The 22,146-nt window shown below is 34.8% G+C and overlaps 2 long non-coding RNA genes across 4 annotated transcripts in view; one reads left to right on the top strand and one right to left on the bottom strand.

The window, feature by feature from the left end:
- The window catches only part of LOC141385815 (uncharacterized), a 93,122-nt gene extending 84,933 nt beyond the window's left edge, over positions 1-8,189 (top strand). Inside the window, exons 4-6 of one of the 3 annotated variants that reach the window (XR_012406865.1) lie at positions 2,012-2,118; positions 3,926-4,065; positions 7,075-8,189. This is a non-coding gene — a long non-coding RNA (uncharacterized lncRNA). Of the gene's footprint in view, positions 1-2,011; positions 2,119-3,925; positions 5,295-7,074 lie in introns of those variants that run through there. The other 2 variants (XR_012406863.1, XR_012406864.1) reach the window with 2 other exon arrangements.
- Positions 1,680-9,770, bottom strand: LOC137495590 (uncharacterized). The gene is made up of 3 exons (XR_011015500.2): positions 9,640-9,770; positions 6,860-6,951; positions 1,680-2,130 (listed from the first exon to the last, which is right to left on the bottom strand). It is a non-coding gene; the product is annotated as an uncharacterized lncRNA (long non-coding RNA).
- Positions 9,771-22,146: the final 12,376 nt, after the last annotated feature.

Below are 22,146 nucleotides of genomic sequence, written 5' to 3'. Positions count from 1 at the left end.
GGTTCTTTCTCATTATTTGGCTTAGAGGGAGCATGTAAAGGTTGAACAGGAGAGGTGCCAGAATCGAGCCTTGTGGGACTCCACATGTCATGGGTGTCCACCTCGACCTATGGTCACCTATACTGACATGGTAACCTCTACCTTCTAGGTAAGATCTAAACCATTTGAGGACCGTGCCAGATAGCCCAACCCAGTTTTCCAGCCTATCCAGAAGTATGCTGTGATCGACAGTGTCAAATGCAGCACTGAGATCCAACAATACCAGCACTGTTATTTTACCTGAATCTGTATTTAGGCGTATATCATTGATTATCTTTATAAGAGCGCTCTCTGTACTGTGATGTGCTCTGAACCCCGATTGAAAATTGTCTAAACACCCCCTGAAGTTTAAGAACTTGTTAACCTGGTTAAAAACAACTTTTTCAATGATTTTGCCAATGAAAGGGAGATTTGAGATTGGCCTGTAATTGCTCAATAGGGTGTTATCCAGGTTGCTCTTCTTCAAGAGGGGTTTAACAACTGCAGTTTTAAGTGAGGTTGGAAAAATCCCTGATAGAAGTGAAACATTTACCACTTTTAGAAGATCCATTTCTAAACAGGTAAACACCGATTTGAAGAATGATGTGGGGAGCGTGTCAAGACTGCAGGTTGATGTTTTCATAACTTGCACAGTCTCTTCTAAGATTTTACCGTTAATTGCCATGAAATCAGACATAATGTCTGATTTCTTAAGTTGTGGTTGAGCTTGTTTGATATCGACACAACTTGGCTGATTGGATGAGCTGATTGCCTTTCTGATATTATTAATCTTATCAGTGAAGAAATGAGCAAACTCATTACATTTGCTTTCAGAGAGGAGCTCACTTGGAATCTGACTGGGGGGGTTTGTGAGTCTCTCTATCGTTGCAAAGAGTGTACGAGCATTATTTAAGTTGCTGTTTATAACGCTTGAAAAGAAAGTCTGTCTAGCAGTGTTTAGTTCCATATTAAAGGCATGAAGACTGTCTTTATAGATGTTATAATGGACTACTAGTTTTGTCTTTCTCCACATACGCTCAGATTTTCTGCACTGTCTTTTCATCATTTGTACTTTCGGTGACCTTGTCCAAGATCCCTTTTGCCTGCCAGTCATCTTCTTGACTTTAACAGGAGCGATGTCATTTATGACATTCTCAATTTTAGAATTGAACAAATCAAGGAGACAATTTTACAATGTAATGTATAAATACGTTTTTTACATTGTACTTATGATTAAAAACCTGCATGTAATTAACCTGCATTTGTAATTACATAATTAAACTTTTGACCATCACTTACACCTTAACCCATCATTACCACCAAACCTTTTCCTAACCCTACCCATATTCCACTTCAAGAGCACCAGAAGTGTTCTGCAATACACTATAAATACAGAAAGTAAATTGTATTTATTTTTGATGCCAGTACATACAGTAGTATGTAAGACTTCCTAATATGAAGTGGGACCTAAGTTTCAAACATTTTTCAAAATATCTTCTTTTGTGTTTAACGGAACAAAAATTAAATAAATAAAACAAAAACCTCAAAACCTGGACAAGCCAGACTCATTCTGAAAATGTACCCCTATATACATTTCTGGAGAGTGCCAAATACTGTACATGCCAGAAAGTATATATATATATATTTTTTTTTCAGTTTTTGTGAATCCACCAGAGATCGCTGTGTATGCTTTTTGAGATTTCAAATTTTCCTCGAGAGTGCCATTCGTGCCGGTGTATACTTTTTGAGATCTAAAATTTCTTTTACAAGTGCCATTTATGTCATTGCGTAAATCCACCAGAGGGTGCTGTCGACTGACTGACAATGATCAATTGACCTCCTCTTTCCCTAAACCCAACCAATAATGTTTTCAAACGATTGGCCGTCTGATTTTACCACTTTTCAGATTTTACCACATTCTCACCCCGCTATTTATTTTATTATTTGGATTCTGTTTTTGTCTTACCTGCTTTCTGGAACCATTCTTCACCAGAGTCAAACCCTGTCATTGTGGTCGGCTCCTTTCGGCATCTCAAGTCTGCCGACGTACAAAGCAAGCTACTGGGCAAACTGGTAACTGCAGGAAAGCCATGGATTGAGGTAAGCAGTTATCTGGAAAGTGTGAAAAGGAACGGCATCAAACCACCCTGTAGAGTTCGTTTTAAAAACTAAATGCAGACATACGTACTTCTGGCTACATACAGTTGAAACCAGAACTTTACACACACTGTATAAAAAGGCACATAAGTATTTTTAAAGAGTCAGATGTTAATGTGACTAAACTTTTTCTCTTTTAGGTAAGTTAGGATTATCACATTTGTTTCTATTATGCTTAATAGCAGAATAATGAGAGAGATTTTTTGAGAAATTGTTAAAACTTTTCCAGAAAGTCACATACAATAAGGTTATTATGCCTCTGTAAAAGCTCAGATAATGGTGTCAAGGTTTTGGAAGTTTCTGATTGGCTAATTGACAACATTTAAGTAAGTTGGAGGCACAACTGTAGAATAGTATTTAAGGAAAATCTTAAACACACTGCTTCCTTGTGTGACAACATGGGAAAATCAACAAAAAAAGCCAGATTTGCTAAATTACACTAGGAAAAAGAATAATTTTTGAGACATGTCCTCTGGTCTGATGGAACTAAGATTTAATTGTTTGGCCACAATGACCAGTGTTACATTTGAGGACAAAGGGGAAAGCTTACAAGCCTAAGAACACCATCCCAACTCTGAAGTATGGGGGCTGCAGCATCATGTTGTGGGGCTGTTTTGCTGCAGGAGGAACTGGTCCACTTCACAGCATAGATGGCATCATGAAGAAAAAAAAATATGTAGAAATACTGAAGCAACATCTCAAGACATCAGCCAGGAAATTAAAACTTGGCCAAAATGGGTCTTTCAATCAGACCATGACCCTAAACATACTGCCAAATTGGTTAAAATGTGCTTTAAGGACAACAGAGTGAATGTTTTGGAGTGGCCATCACAAAGCTCTGACCTCAATCCTATAGAAAATTTGTGGGCAGAGTTGAAAATCTTGTGCGAGCAAGACAGCCAACAAATCTGACTCAGTTACCCCAATATTGTCTGGAGGAATGGGCCAAAATTCCTTCAAACTATTGTGAGAAACTTGTGGAAGGATACTCAAAACATTTAAACTAAGTTATACAGTTTAAAAGCAAAGCTAAAAAATACCAAGAAAATTTATGTAAACTTTTGACTGTCTAGAAAATAATAAAAAATTCTCTAAAACAATTCTCTCATTATTCTGGCATTTAGCAAATGTAAATCATTCAGGTAATCCCAAAGGACCTGAAATAGTAAACGTTTAGTATGATTTACCATCAGACATTTTTTTTTTAAATGGTTATGTTCTTTTTCTAGAGTGTATGTAAACGTATGGTTTAAACGGTAATTCGCAATCTCAAGAAATGTATACAGGGCTACATTTTCAGAATGAGCCAGAACAAGTCAAGGGTGAATAAATGATGGCAGAATTGACATCCCTATAATTTTTTCTTTGGCAAGTTTTTTTCCATATCATGTGCTTTAATCTGTATACTGTGGAGACATTTTGCCAAAGAGACATAAATGCCATTTAAAAATGACAAACACAAGTGTAAACATAGCCTTAGTATTTTGACGTTTACTTTGCAATAATTTCAAGTGCAATTTATTCTCTTTTTCAGGACGTTTTATGCACTGAATGCCTTTGAAATATGCCTTAGCTACAAACATTTAACTAAACAACATAGCAGATTTCTTGTTACAATAGTGATACTTGATGCACAACACCACAGGATGTTAACAATCACGGCCTTACTCACTTCAGCTTAGTCCCTGGTTTATCAGTGGTCGCCACAGCGGAATGAACGGTCAATTACTTTGGCATATGTTTTATGCAGCGGATATCCTTCCAGCTGCAACCCAGCAGTGAAAGTGCTCCGGGGGAAACCGGAGCAACCCCACGTGAACACGGGGGGAACATCCAAACGCAGATTCCTGGCCCAGCCGGGACTCAAACCAGTGACCTTCGTGCTGTGAGGTGAAAATGCTACCACTGAGCCACCATGTCATAATTTTGACCAAACAATGAACCCAAAAAGAGTAGTTCCTGCACCAAACAGCAAAAGCAACTATAAAACAGTGGAAATAGAAATAGAAAAAGTAAAAAGTGCAAACATTTCCTTAAGCATCATTGGAACATCAGAATCAGAAAGTTCAGCAAGTTCTATTAAATTGTATGTGCAAAATTAAGAAAGATTCATTATAAACAAAAACAATTACAAGTATATCTGCATGTTCAATATTTAATATCTTCAAGCTCAGATTTTTACATTTGAAGAGTTTAGATGCCAAGTGCCAAGTAAAATTTTCATGTAAAATTTGCATAATTCTCAGCCTCCTTTATGCTCAGTTATTTCACTTTGAAGACCATGAAAATAACTTATTCTTTGCCATAAAAGTAAAATCACTGAACCTACACACAGAATTCTTATAAAATGCCAATTTTACAAGAAAATTTAAGACAGCATTTAGAGTTTTTTTTTTGTTTGTTTGTTTTTTGCATCTGAAGTTTGAGTTTAAATCCATGTCACATAAACCTTAATCTAATATAATATAGTATTTACATTTAATTTCTGTAGCATTTACTTCATCACATATTAATCATTTTAATCAGTGCACCAGTGCTTTTCAATGGGGGTGTTTGTTTATTTATTTTTGTCTAGTAGTTTGTAGTTGTATTTATCCTGTCTTCTCTGCTTCTATTCTTATAGTATACATAATTTGTTTCACAATTAGTGTTGGATCTTTATGGAAATATGTTGTGTAAACAGTTAAAATCTCATGTGCATTCACTGCACACATAGTTACAAAATTGGTTCTGATGTTGAAATTTGCATCACAAACTACATACTGTACTATGTATGTAAACCCTTGCATACACATAAAAACCTGTAGTGTACTTCGGGCTTAAATTTCACAGCGACATTTTAAAGCATTTAAATTCATAAAAGTATTAGTTCAAAATGGTCTTAGCAAGTTATCACTGTAAAAAATAAATGGCACAGTAGTTGGCCTTTGTGTTAGCATGCTCTGATTTGAGATCAGTGTTTTCAAAGGCGGAAACTTTAAAAGCAGTGCTTCTGTACAAGATTCTCTCTCAACATATCCGACATCAACATTTATTAGGCTCTGAAAACTAAATCAGCAGAAGAAATTATTTTGAGAGTATGCCTCAGGGCATATGAGGATATTCTAATGTGTCATACGAAAAAGAAAAAAAACCTACACACTCAAAGTAACATAGATTTAATATCTTAATAGCTTTGTTAGAAGAGAGTGTAGGAGGAAAAAAAAATATGGATTAAGAAAAAAAAATCCAATTAAAATCAACTGATTGGCAGTCTTCTGTACCATGTTGATGGGAAGGCAGTTATATTGTGCACGATTGGTCTTATTAAGAGCTTTGATGAGAAATCTGCTTATTACTTGCTGATACAGATGAGATGAGCTCCAACTTTATTAGTGTCGCAATAAAATTATAATACGGTCCCTTTGGCTTTATTCGGGCCATTTTGACACCCAGCTGAAACGATTTTGAATCTGATCATTTATTAGTGTGCAAAACTTAAACCGTCTAATTATATTACGTTTTAGCCATAATTTTGATAGGAGAGCTGTCAGGGTTTATACTGTGATTACTGTACATATGGTAAAAGGTATTTTCTCTGTTTACTATGAGGAAACTGCAGCATCTGTATGAAAGTGTCAAACGAGCGTAGCACAAAAGCGAAATTGTAGCTAAAGAAAGAGTGCAGAGTTAATCATAGTAGATTGTGTGTACATGTGTATGTGTGTGTCAGGAGCATGTGTGTGTGGAGAAGTGTAGTGATCTTTTCCACTGCCATTTTTCAAGGTGACACGGCTCGGCTCCTTCAGGGCTTTCTTTCCAATTCTTTTTGGGATTGAAATTATGATGAAGTAATTTTTTTCCAGAAAATTGCCTCTGTCACTTGTGGTATCTTTCTGTAAATTTCTCAAGTGTATTTTCCCCTCTGTCTCTCCCTCTCTCTCTCCGAAAGCCAATGTCATTCTCTCTCTCAACTCATTACCACAGCAAGGATTTTGCCTGAGATTCTGCATGTTGACATTTGACACCTAGATTTGCAAAGGGAGACAATTATCGAGTGATCTCTGATCTACATCCCTAAATATCACATTGAGCAGTGATAGAAAAGAGATTCAACAATTAACGCATGTAACAAAAAAGCATCAAGTTCTGTAGGCCTACATGATAATAAATCAATCTCCCAGCAAAACCTTCTCTTTTCAAAAACACCTGCTTGTTTCCAGAGCATGATATAAAGGCAAGTGTCATGTGAGAGTTAAGGGGAATCCCTTTGAGAAATAGTGGCCTAATTTTTATTTTCAATGGAAAGTTATCCAATTATGTTTAAGTTAACTTCCTGATGGTCGATTCAAGGACAAAGGAGTTGCACAAATATGCTTTAACCTTAAAAACCAGGGAGATCTATCAACTCATTTAATGCTTCTATCTTTAGACCTCGCTTCTGTCTTCTCTCAAAAATAATGACTAACGGTGAGGTGGCCTGACCAACAGTCCAGTTAGAGGAGAACGACGTACTTATGTGAAATAACATCACGATTTAGAGCTTCCCGAGCAATTCTGTTTGACAGCAGTATAATAGCAGTCATAAAGCTAGGAAAAAAATGCAATGGAATAAATAAAAAGGAGCATGAAAGTTTTGCACAACAAACATGAATAGCTAGCATTGCCCCTTTATAAGCCTGTGTACGGTGCCAAATATGTTTACCTTTACTGAGACCATTTTTTAGACGCCATATGGCTGCATCCGTTTTTGGATCTTTAATTTATTCCTGTAGGTCCTGCTGTTAATCTGCAGCCCTGTAACATAAAATGGTGATTGTGTGTTAGTGGTCTGTTTATGAAAAACATTTTCAAGCAAAACATTGAATTTTGATTTCACAAGGGTTGCACGCACTATAACCTATCTATTCCACTTCACAGGTTACATGCATTTCTTTTCGCAACACTCAGCCCTTTCCTGAATAGCCCGAAAAAGCTTTTTGTTCAACAACAGTGCTGTCACTCCAGGACAGTGCCTTACAATCTCCAATGGACTGGTCTGGCTTTATTGTCATGCTTGCTTTTTGTCATTACATCACAATTATGAGTTTGTTCATACAGGGGAAATGGAAAATAAAAAAGAGGGTGGAGGGGTGGGAGAAATGTAGGTCAGTGGTGATGTGCTCTGGGCAGTTAGTCTCTGCCTTTCCCTGGATGGGTCTGTGGCTCAGTCTCTGTCTCCTCCTCCCCCCCAATAGACACACAGACAGGCAGTGGGCAATTTCACACTCTCCTAGCTATTTGCTGTATAAATTGATGGTTAATACATTATATAATCTAACAAAAAGTTATTTTAGCATTGACTTTACTCAATTAGAATATGACAATAATGTTGTGCAATTTACTTACAATTAATTCATTACATTTTATTTTGTACTGTGAAGAAGAATATTTATTCATTTATTTTTCTTCAGCAGAGTCACTTTATTAATCAGGGGTCGGCACAGCCGAATGAACCGCCAACTAATCCAGCATATGTTTTAAGCAGCCAACACTGGGAAACACCCATACACACTCTTTCCCTATGGCCAATTTAGCTTATTCAATTCACTTATAGCACATGTCTTTGAACTGTGGAGGGAAACCGGAGGAAACTCGAACATGATAACTCCACACAGAAATGCCAACTGACCCAGCCGGTGCTCGAACTAGCGACCTTGCTATGAGGCTACCCACTGCGCCACCATGACGCCCTGAAGAAATAGAACTTAATGGTATAAACTTGACATATAAGGGTTAATTCTGCCTTTTATATGACACCTGATGTAATGCATAATATATCATACATTAACTTAACTTTCAGTACTGCACATTAATTAAATATCAGATAAATCTCAGATGTGTTTTGCTTATATATTCATGCCTTCTATGTTGTACACTGTATCTGAAAGAATAATTTGCAGTTATTTTGTATTAAAAGGATAACAGGACACTCAATTAGTGCATTTGTGGAATATTGTGTCTTAATTAAACAAATAAAATTGCATTTCACTTTCACATATGTTAAAGACCATAATTTCTAAGTAAAGAACACTTTTAAAAAATCCAGAGAATCATTATAAATAACATTTTGTGCTTTGGAAATGATCACTTGATGCTTAAGGTAGCTCGCAGTACTTAGATCCCATAGAAAAAAAACTAAAAGGTTTGGTAAATATAGTCGGCAAAATATAAATACATATGTCCATGCATTTGAAAGTCAGTTTAAATTAAAATCTGTAAAAAAAAAAACTTAGTATCCACACAATATCCACGCAGCACAATTCCTCTTTTGCATTCAGAAAACCTCTAGGCTATACCTTTTCTTAAAAAAAAATACTCTAGGAAAAACAACAACAACTGAATATAACACGAAAGTTGTGACAGGGATGCTTTAAAAATTACTGTTGATGTAAAAACGGCGGGGTAAAGATCAGTCTGTGCGCGAACTCAAAGCCCCGCGCAGTGCCCGTGTCTGCTTAGTGCTGCTGAAGACGCTAGAAAGTGGGAGGAGCGAAAAGTGTCAGTCCAATCCGAGCCGCCGTGAGCCTGTGCGCGCTCTCCCTGCGCTCACGGAGACAGTGAAAACCTCCGCTGGGTATACGCGCTCGCAGATGTCATGTGAAAACCCGCATGCTGGCCTTACCGCACAACTGAAGAGTCCGAGCACCGCTTCACGCACCTCTGGAATGGTTTTGCACAGTAGTCACCCACTTTGACGAGACCAAACTACACTACCGAGGATTTTGTTTCTTTCTGTTTGTTTCTTCATGACTGACGCGTTCGGGAGCGAGTCGCCAACACTATGCGAGGTAGGAATACAACTGTTTGTGACAGCTCATTTGAATAATGAAGAATAGAGTGTTTGTTTATTTATGTTTTTATAATATTATCTTCCCGAGTCTTGTCAACGTTCCTTTAGGAAGATGTGTGTTTAATAAAGTCATACTGAAGTGATTTTTTTTATGATGGAGAAGTATTTTAGAGTAACGTGCATGTTGGGGGAAAAAGTCTGTTTTGGTCAGCTTTATTTTACAGTCATACGAACAGAAAACCTACAAAGAGAAATAAACCGCGCACCATTACCAGTCGTGTGTTTATGGAGTAATACACGCGACTTTCTCAGGACAGTTCATGTGAGACTTCACTCTACTACAACTTTGCTAAAGAGTGTAAATTAATTTACGATACTATAAAGACTTTGCACTGAAATGCACTTTTATGTAGCCTATATTACCTTGAACCTTGGGCTTTGAGTTGAATGTGCATGTCAGAAATTGCAGCTTTTTAATTAGACAGGTTTGCAAATGAAGGGAAGTGGTTTTATACAGGTCAGCAGATTAATGGAAACAGCTGCGTGAAAACTTCCCCATGCTATTTTTTTAAAAGTGTGGTGGGTAACATTTTAAGGCAGACCACTGGTGTGGGTGTAGTGGGGTTAGTGTTAGGGTGGTGCGGTCTACTGACCCATTTCCGTCAGTCAGGCGCCGCTGCGCGCTGAAAGCGTCGAAGTGCAGCATCAGAGTCCGCACGAGCACAGTTCACACACGCGCGCTCTGCCCATCCCACGCGCTCTTTCAGACTTATTGCCACTGCACCTGTGATAATATGGAATTTATATATTAATTAAAAAAAGTGTCTGAAGACGTTTTGTAATGAAAAAAAAAAAGCTTCAGTATTAAGGTGCAAAAAGGATGTGAAGAATGTGGCTTAGAATTTATATTCCTATTTAAAGTCAGAACACTTTCATTTATACATGCTACTTTATGGATAAGAGAGTTATCTATTTATTATCTATTCATGCGCTGCAATATTTGTTATGATAGGTTACTTTAAATGTGCTTTATATCGTTTTTATATTGGCGAGGCGATAATACCTTTTTAAACATTTGAAAATGTTTAAATTGTGTCAAGTTCATATGCAGGTCTTTATCACAGCATTTATACACACATTAAGAATTATTAAAAAAAGATACAGATATAAAAGTGCAAGCCTAATACCCTGTTCAAATTAAAATATTTTGATTTTAGGCAACTGATTAATTCAAAAACACTGATTTGTGACCATTTTGTCATTCGATAGTATTCATTTAATATTAAAATATCTTAAACAAACAATGTTTTTTTCCTAGACTGTCGAATCCACATTGTTTGTAAACAGTGAACATCTTTAATTCTAAGCAGATGTATTTTCGGAGTTGAGCGCGCACGACCTGGGAAACACCAAAAACTCAATTTCTCCATCTCTGTCACAACCAATACACGCCCCCAGAGCAGCTCTCTGCGTCTCTGTTTCCGTGCCCCAGAGGACCGTGTCAGAAAGAATCACATCAGTGTCTGGGGCCTCACCGAGCCCGACTCTCCGACACTCATTGCAGTCTAGAGCGCGCGGGCCTCGTGCTTTCAAATAACAGTTCAACCAACTCGTCGTGAGGTAATCAGATATACAAATTTAATCTACATACCTTATAGTCTTTTTTTTAAAATCCAGTTATTTTCAATTTGCATTGACATTTCAAAATACGAAACACAAGGTTTTACAGACTAGATTAGGCTACTTAGTGTATGACAAGTCGGGAACATTTTCTGTATTTGTTTTAATTAGTAATGGGATTAAACAGTACAAAGTTTTTGTTGCTTCTAACTTTTTTGTTTTTAATGAACGTCGTGTTTCTCAATCGTCCGACAGAGGACAATTTAGTTGATGAAATGAGGATAATAAAATCGAATGAATCTACCGCAGGCAGTTGATTTACTGTAATTAATTGAAATATAATTATTTGTTGAAAATGTATATTAACACACAGTGAAGGTTCACTTAATTAAAGTGTACATGTTAGCAACTACACAATCCATTTTGGTACCTTAAAGTTATATATTAGAGCCTAAATTGGTCCATATTGTACCTTAAAGGTGCAAAAAAGTGACTTTTGAAAAGACATTGACTCAGTGACAGCTTTTGTACCCTTAATTTTGAGATTATATTCTAATAAATATAGTTGAATCTGTTCATTTCACATTTGAGCTTGTTTTGGATTTATGCAGACAAAAAAGTTGTTGTTTTTTCTTGATGGCTAGAATATTTAGGCTACCTGCGAAACACTAATAATTCTGTCATTATTTAGTCATGCTCACTTTGTTCCAAAACTAAACTTCTTTTTATTTTGATCAGTGGAATAAGGAGATGTTAAGTTTCAGTCAGTTTCATTGCATCTCTCCATACACCAAAAGTTCAGAGCACATCATATTATTATTATAAAATAGAAATATAAAGTAGAGCCATGTGGTATATGCTATTACAAAATTTTACTTTCAGGGGACTTCTCTTTTAACAGTTATGATTTTTTTAAATTTTATTTTAATAACATGAAACTAATCTAAAATGTCTCTTTTGGTTTTATATGTGAACATTACATTTACATTGTTCTAAAACAGGTTTTATAAGAGGTAGAAAAGTGACTAAGGTGACTGTAACAGCAGAAGTGCACTGGCTTGTTTGTTTGTGTGTTATTGGTCAAAACTTTTATCAGGTTTCTTCATTGATCAGAGATGGACTTGTGTATATCTGATGGACTGTGGACTGTGGTACCCAATCTCGTAACTTTAGCTCTACATCCGCTCCAATCCCCCGTCTTCTCCATTACAGAGTGCAGTGCTGCTTCAGAGTTGGTTTTAGTTTTCCCACAACTCCTGTCACACACAGATCACATTCACACTGCGCACACGCATAAACAACACAACACAACACGTTTTGATTGTCTGACCCCTGTTTTGCTTAGGTGCCTTTATAAGAAACACATCTAGCCTGTGCTTACTTCATATTACGTTATGATGTCCATGCATGTCTCTTAGCTGCGTTGCCTTGTTGCTTTGTCCATGCTCATTTCAGTCCTTGCTCCAGCTCAAACACAAAAGAGAGACTGTCACGCATGAACTCCTAATGCCAATAGCTTTTAGCATCACATTGGCGTCCGGAGTGAGAGGCCATCTCTCTATCGACCTGCTTGACGTTGCGTGGCTCAGCTCAGAGAAGAGCAGGATCAATATGCATCAACCCTGAGCTTTATTTCTACTGTAAACTAACCTAAATCATGTGAATAGATATTATAGCTGTTTAAAATGTAGGATGTACCTGATACATGTTTTTTGCTGTAAGTTTAGGCAATCTTTTAGCTAACTTAAGGTTAAAGTTTAGAGTCAGATCAATAAATACAGCATTGTTTGACACCATGACCACATAACAAACATGGATTATGCATTGCAAACTGCTCTAAATCTATAAGCAGGCAGCAGGCTAACAATAACCAAGCAAAACTATCAATACATTGCAACTACTGTTATATCCGGAGAGTTTCAGTGAATTAAGAAGACAATCACATTTAATAATCAGCTCTAGAAGTATCTACAGTTGAGACATTTGCTCTCAAATGTCTTTGGCTCCCCTTCAAATTCTCCTAATGTTGAAAATACTGATAACATGGTCTGCAATATTATAGGCATTGGCCATGAAGCTACTCGTTAGTCAAAAGAGTCAAAATATTAGCTCTGCAGTCAAGATAATATGGGAAACATATTTGGGATGCACGTTTGAAGATAAGAACTAAAGAAAAATTGATGGGAATTTAAAATTAATGTATAGAGATGTTGAAAAAAAAACTAAAATCTTACATACATTTTACTGGACTCCTAAGAGTCTGTTCATTGCAGGTTTCAAAAACAACCCAGAATGCAGGTGATGCCAAGAAGAAGCAGGTGACCAATTTCTTTTTTTATGGCAATGCCAAGAAGTACAATATTTTTGGAGAGAGGTGCATGAATATCTTGTAAAGATATTGCAGACCCAAAATGACTTTTGCCCGAGCTTATACAGTTGAAGTCAGAATAATTAGCCTACATTTGATTTTTTTTTCTTTTCTTTTTTTGAATATTTCCCAAATGATGTTTGACAGAGCAAGGAAATTTTCACAGTATGTCTGATAATATTTTTTTCTTCTGGAGAAAGTCTTATTTGTTTTATTTCGGCTAGAATAAAAGCAGTTTTACATTTTTTTTGAAAACTATTTTAAGGTCAAAATTATTAGCCCCTTTAAGCTTTTTTTTTTTTTTTTTTGATAGTTTACGTAACAAACCATCATTATACAATAACTTGCCTAATTACCCTAACCTTAGTTAACCTAATCAACCTACAAAAGCATTTAAATGTCACTTTAAGCTGTATAGAAGTGTCTTGAAAAATATCTAGTCAAATATTATATACTGTCATCATGGCAAAGATAAAATAAATCAGTTATTAGAAATGAGTTATTAAAACTGTTGTTTAGAAATGTGTTAAAAAGTTCTCTTTCCGTTAAACAGAAATTGGGGGAAAAATAAACAGGGGGGCTAATAATTCTGACTTCAACTGTATTTGTTAACCCCTGTCCCTTAAGCCAGATTAATAAAGCTGAATCACAGTGGATACAGAGCTGTATCATGCCAGGTAGATGGGGGATTTTTAAAAACTGGAAATTTTCCAGTAGACCTCCGATCTACGAGTGGATCTCCGAGTAAGGACGAGTTGCAGCTTTTGAAAAACTCCCTTACAGTTTACATAAAAGAATGGAAATTTATTTTGATATAAAAAATGGGGAAAATTACTGAATTTCTGCGACCCACAATGCTAGCAAACATGTAAGGAGACAAAATAATAAATTAGGCTATTATATTAGCAATCCCCCACCCCCCTCCCTTTTTTTTTTTTTTTTTTCTTGTAGCTGTGTGTTTTGGTTTGGCGTACTTACTCAATTTATATGACGTCATTTATTTATTTATTGTATTTGTTTATTTTGTATCGTTCTGCTTTTATGTTTATGCCTTGTATTTGATAATTATCTGCATTATTTGAAATAAGAAAAATCAATAAAATCTGTTTATCTGATTGTTTGTTATTATTATTAAAATGTTTATCAGTTTAAAATGATAATAATCATATTGTTATTATGCAGCATAAAGTCTCAACACATTAGAATTATTCCTGAGGATCACGTGGCACTGAAGACTGTCTAATGATGCTAAAAATTCAGCTTGAATCACAGGAAGACTTTTAATTAGATCATTTATACATTAAATCTGTCACTTTATTACTGTTTTATTACAGTTTTGGTCAAATGTCAATGCAGCCCGTATTGAGCAGAAGCAACAAAATTAAAATCTTACTCTTTCCGGACTTTTAACTTTTATAACCAAAACAATTTCAAGACAAGCTTCAAGTTGGAAGCCCACATTTATTTTGTTCCTAATATCATGTGGTCATTTGTTTGTTGTAGCTGGTTTGCTGACTAATGGCTTGTACTTACATAACCTGTGAAAGATTACGCAAAGAAAACCAAGAGATGTAATCCCCCAAAGTGAGACAGAAACAGAGATGCACAGCCAGCGCAAACCTAATCCATTCAGTATATTGCAGACCTTGTTCCATCCGTTTACAGTGCTGTGATATCTACACTCTTAATAATAAATACTGCACATCAAAGTTTTCCTTGTAGGTGACTACATAATGTCAGCCAGATAGCATCTTGACATCTATTTCCGAGTGTGACGGCTTCGTCCCCTGTAGTGTTTCTGTGAGCACGTCTTTGGTATCGACTGGGAATGTGTGGACTAGAGTGTGTCATCTGTTTGCTGAGCCCTTGTTTGAGATGGTTGAGTGTGCATGAGAGAGCAGCCCTGAGAGCGCCTCAATCGTAAGGGTTAATGTGTCTATTTAATGTTTGCATTTTCTCCTCCCTGTGGTACTGCAGCGGTGACATTTCTGCATGTTTTTTCTGCTTTGCTGCATGCGGGTTTTATTAGTTCTCTTTGACTGGTTTCGCCTTTCGATAGGTGTTCATTCATTCAGTTATATGTGCTTCGGAGAGTGGCACCTGAGGCTTTGATAAGCTGACACCACTGGAAAACGTCCTCACACATGACAAACATACATATGGTATGAATTTCATGGGTTTATGTCCGGAAGTCAGTTCAGCACGATCTATAGTGGTCAGATAGCAACTTTGCACTGAAAGACCTCCACCTCAGGCAAAAAGGAAAGAGAAATTCTGTCTTGTGCTTTAGAAAGAATTAAAACACAGTTATGTAACAGAAATCGGATCTAGAGTGCAGCTATTTCTCTCTCTCTCTGTCTCTCTCTCACTCTCTCTTTCTCTCTCATATGTAGTGGGCTTGTGTGCCCATTGCTCACAGTTAGTTTCCACTCCTTTCACTTTCAGTTGCATCAGAAAATCTGTTTGCACAGACTTGTTTTGTCATACATGTCAAGACAGACATGTCCAGTTTGAGGTCCATAGAAACTCACACGATTATAGTGCAGTGGAGAGGCAAGAAAGCAGTGCCAGTCCACATCAGTGCCTGCTTTTAGACTGAAGTACATTATTTGAGAAAATAGCTGAAGATATTATTTTATATTGATGATTACATTATCAGGTTTTGGCTGAAACAAAAAAAAAATTTCAGAACTGTACGCTAAAATATCTTAAATATATGTCTGGTGTATTATTAACAATAATAATAGAACTTAAAAATCTGATCTCTTATGCATAATATATAATATAGGTCATATATTCATAATAGGACATACATAATATAGGAACACATTATAAAAATGTTAATTTACCGCTTAAATTCTTGTGATTTACAGTTGTTTTCAGATTTTTATTAAGTGCCAACCTGATTTGTTGGACCTTAATCTGTACACCAATATCTTTTAATGCTGAAAATATTGTGCTATGATTTAAAAGTAAGACTTACTCAATAGATTTATAATATAATAAATAATAGATTTTTTAAAAAGTTAATATATTGTATGCAAAATATCCTAAATACAAGGATATGTCAATTAATTAAAAATTATAACTAAAGTAATTTTAACATTAAAAATAACATTAAATTGCACCGAAACAAAGATCAAGGTCCCATAATGCAATTCTAATATGGACATTTTTGGAAAATACCTCTGAATTACAAATGACAGAAATATTTATATACTGCAGTCTTATGTCACAAAAATAGAAAGATCCAGCTTGATATCATGGGGAAATGAGCTATTTTCATGATATCATGAGCTATTTTTTATATATATTTCATATTGCTATTTTTCATATTGCCAGAGGGAGGCTAAATTGTATGCATTCATATGATTTCATTTGTACAAAAAACATACAGTTTTAAAAAGGAGGCAAATCCCAATACCCCATACCCCTAAACCTAACCACCGTCGAGGGATGAGAAAAATCATACTTTAAAGTATAAATGTGATGGTAAAAATAGGAGTTCGACACCAAACAAAAAGTTTTTGCCATAAGTTTCTGTTGGAAGGTCCCAACTAGCAGAATAACATAAGCAGAATTAGTTAAAGACCAAACAATATTTATTTATTTATATATTTAATTTATAGTATTGTTGCTGTTGTTGTTTTTCATATGTTTTTAGTTGTTTTGTTCTCTTTGTGTGTGATCCTAATATGTATACCTCCTGCATATTCTTACATAAAAAAAGACCAAACACTAATAATTAAATATAAAACAGTATACAAATGCAGCTCTTTAGCTTGTAGCCTAAATAACCATAGTAAATCATATATATTATTTAGAGTGGTGGTGATGCAGTGTTTTCCAGTATTATTTGAAAGTTTCGGGAAGTTTAACTAATAGAAATTGGATCTTAGGGGGTGAATAAAGACAAATTAGGGGCTGTTTTAAAGTGAGGGTGCACTTGGATTGGATTAATTTGCAAAGTTTGACAGTTCTTAAATTGACTGTTTGCCAGAACTGCACTTGATATCATGACTTAATCATTTAAACACATTTGAGTGTTTATTGTAATTTACAGTATGTACAATTTCTACTGTTTTTTGTGAGTTAGTGTGAGTGAGCCTGGACCACCCTGGTGCTTATTTGGCCTTACAAAGTCTAAGACCATTAGAGTAAATGCATTTAGTAAATTACATTTTTAATTTACATTTATATACAGATACTGCCATATGAGTATTAGTTGATAAATTAATATTTGATTAATTATATTTTATTGAATCCGGACTATTTTTATATAAATTTATGGATTATATCTGCTGGTAGAACCATTTCAGGTGTGTACTGCTGGCCTTGGGCATTTTGTTTCATACCTTCTACATTATGTAAAACGTCACATGGAGCAAATGTACACTTTAAAAAAAGTTTTTGCTAAATTTGGGCAATGTGGAAGAATTTTACTTTGAAAAAGTAAATGGGATATGGGAATTCCAATTTGCAATGATGAATAAAAGAAGCAATGAGCAAAAATAACAAACTAGATATACTTTCTTGCAGTTTTCTTTTTTTCTGCAGATAAACCAATTGTCCACAATCTTTGTTTGCATTTTGTTTTCATAGTCAAGCTTAAACAAATCATATTAAGAATTATATTTGTCTTATTTTTAGTCTGTATATATTTATTTTATCAGCTTTCAAATATAAAGAGATTATTCCTAATGGCCAAAAATGTTGAAGTCAGAATTATTAGCCCCCCTTTGATTTTTTATTTTGTTTTTCTATTTAAAATATTTCCCTAATAATCTTTAACAAAGCAAGGAAATTTTCACAGTATGTCTGATAATATTTTTTCTTGTAAAGAAAGTCTCATTTGTTAACCTAATTAACCTAGTTAAACCTTTAAATGTCACTTTAAGCTGTATAGTAGTGTCTTGAAAAAGATGTCATCATGGCAAAGATAAAATTAATTTTATCTTATTTATCTTTATCTATTTTTAACAGTTTACTACAGTTATTAGAGATGAGTTATTAAAACTATTATGTTAGAAATGTGTTGAAAAAATCTTCTCTCCGTTAAACAGAAATTGGGGGGGATAATTCTGGCTTCAACTGTATCTGTGCATCTCTAAGATGAATTCTAAACTTTAAAGGTTTGTGAAAACTGGATTATTTCAAAACAGGGATCAAAGAGGTTCTTGTGCTTTTGTGGAAGCAATAATATCTGATCATCAGTACAAAGAATCTCAAGATCAGTTTGCTTATTTTATTATCAACATGTAATCCTAAATATTTCTTAATTTTCCCTCTGGTTTCAGCATAGTTTCAGACTATAAACCTAAAAAAATATCCACAGAAATTTCAAAAGTTCAGATCCATTGCACCTTCACAGAGCTCCTTTGCAGTTGTTGTCAGTATGCAGCTAACTCTTTGAAACAGATTTTTAAAGCATGCTAATGTCATTGTATCCGTTTTAAGAAGACCCCTAGGAAAATGACTTCAGCAACAGCACGAAATGTAAAGAGGAAATGTCGAACAAATATGTATGTAATTGAACCGTTCCTGTGAGCTTTTGAAAAAGAGGCCCTTACAGAGATTTAGAAGAGCAAGAGTGATCTTAGAGAAAGCTTAAGATAAGGAAACTGAGATGAAGGGAGATGAACTTGACAGAGAGAGAAAGAGAGCGAGAGACTGTGCTCTCAGGTGAAGAGAGGCCCTTAGATTTTGATCAATTTGCTTCTTTCAGAGAGGGGCTCCTGGGGCCACTTTGGGGAAGGACCTCGTTACATGGAATTAAATTGTGGCCTAAGGCGAGCTATTACCATCCCGTCCTGAGAGGGAAGCCGTAAAGAGGCGCACGCACACATGCACACACAGTGAGATAACAACATTTAGAGACATTTTGATGAATACCAAGCCAAATTAGGTATCTAAATATAAAAATCTTTAATTAGCTGCTGACTGAAGCAGACATTTCCATAAAGTGTAATGTGATTTAAATTCAAAACAAAAATATATTTAAATTAAATTTAAAAATAATAACATGTCAGTTGTGAAGAAAACTCAATAATTAAAATATGAAATAAGACCTAGTTTGTTTAATCCTTATAAAGCATTCAGGTCTGTTTTAAAGAGTTTCTTAAAAACGATGAAAACTGCACAGTTTAAAGTGCTTTAGAGCCCTTAAAATGCATATTTTTTAAATATTATTTTTTCTCAACAGAAAAAACTAGATTATGTATTTAACATTGAATGCCAAAAACACTGGACTCGTGAAAAAAAATATCTTGGCCATATTTAACACACTTTTTAGGACTTAAGTTTGTTGATAAAGACATTGTACAATAATACAATTTTAAATGTAATATTTTCAATTGTATTTTTTGTTGTGTAGTTTTTCACGCAGCACTAAATAAATGCAGCAAAAACAACTTGTATGCATCTGTGATTTGTAACTGAATGTGTTTGTGTCGCCCGCTTATCTCCATATATGGACGACTTTTGCAGATCGGTCAGTTTGCTCAGTAGCTCGTCTTATACAGTGAGACATTTGGTACGTAGAGTGAAGCTGGTTTGAGTTTGGTGGTGAGTGGTTTCATAGACCAGGTAGAAAAGCAATATGACAGGGGTTTTCTCTACTCATTTGCTTTTGAAAAAAAAATGTAGACTGTGGTGTGGTGAATTTGTCAACACAAGCTGAAGGGAAACATCGCTGGAGCAACGTTTTTTTCAAAAACATAGCCCTGGGCACGTATTTCCAATCAGCCTTCGTTGAAGATTTATGTTATTTTCATTTGGTTTTGTCAGAAAACATGTTTTTGTGAATGTATATTTCATTGTACTTCAAAGAAGTAGCTGAAAAATTTATCCACTACCGGTCAAAAGTTTGGGGTTAGTAGGATTTCTACACATTTTAAAATAAACTTCTCCTGCTCACCAAAGATGCATTTATTTGATCAAAAACACAGTAAAAATTGTAAAACTGTGAAATGTTATTGCACTATAAAATAACTGATCAAAAGTAGTTTATAATTTAATTTAATTATTTATCCAGGGAATTTAAAGATGACTTTTTAGCTTCATTACCCCAGTTTTCAGTCACATGATTCTTCAGAAGTCACTAATAATAATGATTGTTATTATTGTTATTATTACTAATGGTAATAGTAATAAAAGCAAAAATGACTCGACTAATAATTTCATTTAAAAATGCATACAATAAGTAATAAATAAATATTTAATTAATAAGTAACAATTTAACATTTTTGTACATTTAATAAATGCCATCATTATAAATAGAATAATTTTCTTGAAAAAAAAACATGAAAAAAAACAGACCCCAAACTTTTGATCGGTAGTGTATACAGTATATAACTGATAAATATATAGAGACATATATATAGAACTGATATTATAGATATTATAGAATTGATAAATTTTAAATGAATAGTTCTCTAAACGGAATTGTGGAAATAGATTATGGGGGTTAAAGAATACCACAACAGTTACTTGACGAAACTTTTTTCACAGTAAATTATTTTTACAATAAGTTAGATATGATTTGGCCAATCATGTAGGATTATGCAATTGGGAAGAGTTCAAACACTCAGATATAACACTGTTATGCTGCCCTTAGGCTGAGTGACTTACTAACCCACTTTGCACACACAAATATACACACGCTGACACTCACACACACACATACACGACCCATTGGGCCACAGTGACAGACCTTGCTCTAAGAAGCTGATACCATCAACTGTCACTTTCGACCAGAAATAACCAATCAGTGATAACTAAAGCAGAAATATTTACTGGAAATTGAAACTATACTGAAAATTAAAATAAATTATTACAAATTGCTAATGCTTAAAATGACCTAAACCTATATAAACATAAGACAAATAAAATGATGACAATTACTACAGCTGACATAAGTTAAAATGAAGTAATTTAAATAAAAATAACTAATAAAATTAATATAAATAATTCTATAATAAAAAACATTGTGTAAGACCTGTACTTACTCTGTACTTAGGGGAAGTGGTGGTTTTCTTGTGTAACAGATGGCTTGTCATCACACACACACACACACACACACACACACACACACGTCTTAAAGAGAGTTCAGAGGTTGCAAGGTCAATGAGGTTGTTTTCGAAGGGCCGTCAGGTCATAAAGGTCAGACCGATAGAGCGTGCACCCTTTTGTGTCTAGTAAATGGTCAAACCCACACTGTAGAAAATTGAGTATTACTGGTAATTTTGGTAGCCAGTAATACTGTAAAATGTACAAGTGCACGGTAAATTAACAATCACAATTGTGCTGTAAATCTACAAATTATTACTAATTAATTAATTACAAATTTAAAAAACTACTCTTTAACTTTTTATAATTTTGTCTCTGTTTTTATGGATTTCAGTAATTCAGTTTAGTCATTGAGATTAAAAGATGTCCACGTTGACAGCAGTAAAATCACAGGTGATCACACAGTCTCTGCTGTCAGCTATGTTATTTCCTGACAATCTTACTAAATTACATTGTGTTTTTTGTACCTCTTAGGGAGACAGGACACATGATAAGGAAACAAACAGAATAATATATCATTAATTTATGAGATATTGCTATGAAATTTTGCCTTGTATTGCAGTACAATTGTTTTGCATTACATGTACTGTACATACACTCTCAAAAATAAAGGTACAAAAACTACCACTTGGGTGGTACCTCTTCAAAAGGTACACTTTTGATTTTAACAGGTGTATATTGATTCTTTAAAAGGTGGACTTATGGTCCTTTAAGTTTCTGTGAGGTAAAAATCTTTACTTTTTGGATTTTAATATTTATCTTAAAATGCACAACTGTGGATCTGTACAGTACAAATGTGCATTTTGAGAATTCCACAATGTATGTGCCAGTGAAGAGAATGCCCGATCCACCAGATTTTATCCACATTGACTGAGCAGTTAAAAGACCAGCATCAGGCAGGCATAAAACACATGTGGGGGTATAAGGGATTAAAAGCTCAGATAATTATTGTTTTTGCTAAGTTTTTTAGATAAAAAAAATACAGAAGACTTCCTTCAATAAATGTTTATCTATCTTACAAATGCCTATAAAACCAAATACAATTTACTTAAAGACACACACAGTATGTATAGTGCTACAGCATATAGTTTGAGATATGTAGTGC

The sequence above is a fragment of the Danio rerio genome, chromosome 5, assembly GCF_049306965.1.
Source record: "Danio rerio strain Tuebingen ecotype United States chromosome 5, GRCz12tu, whole genome shotgun sequence".
NCBI classification, from domain to species: Eukaryota; Metazoa; Chordata; class Actinopteri; order Cypriniformes; family Danionidae; genus Danio; species Danio rerio.
The sequence above is the reverse complement of the archived record's forward strand: the minus strand, read 5'-3'. Positions and strand labels throughout refer to the sequence as shown.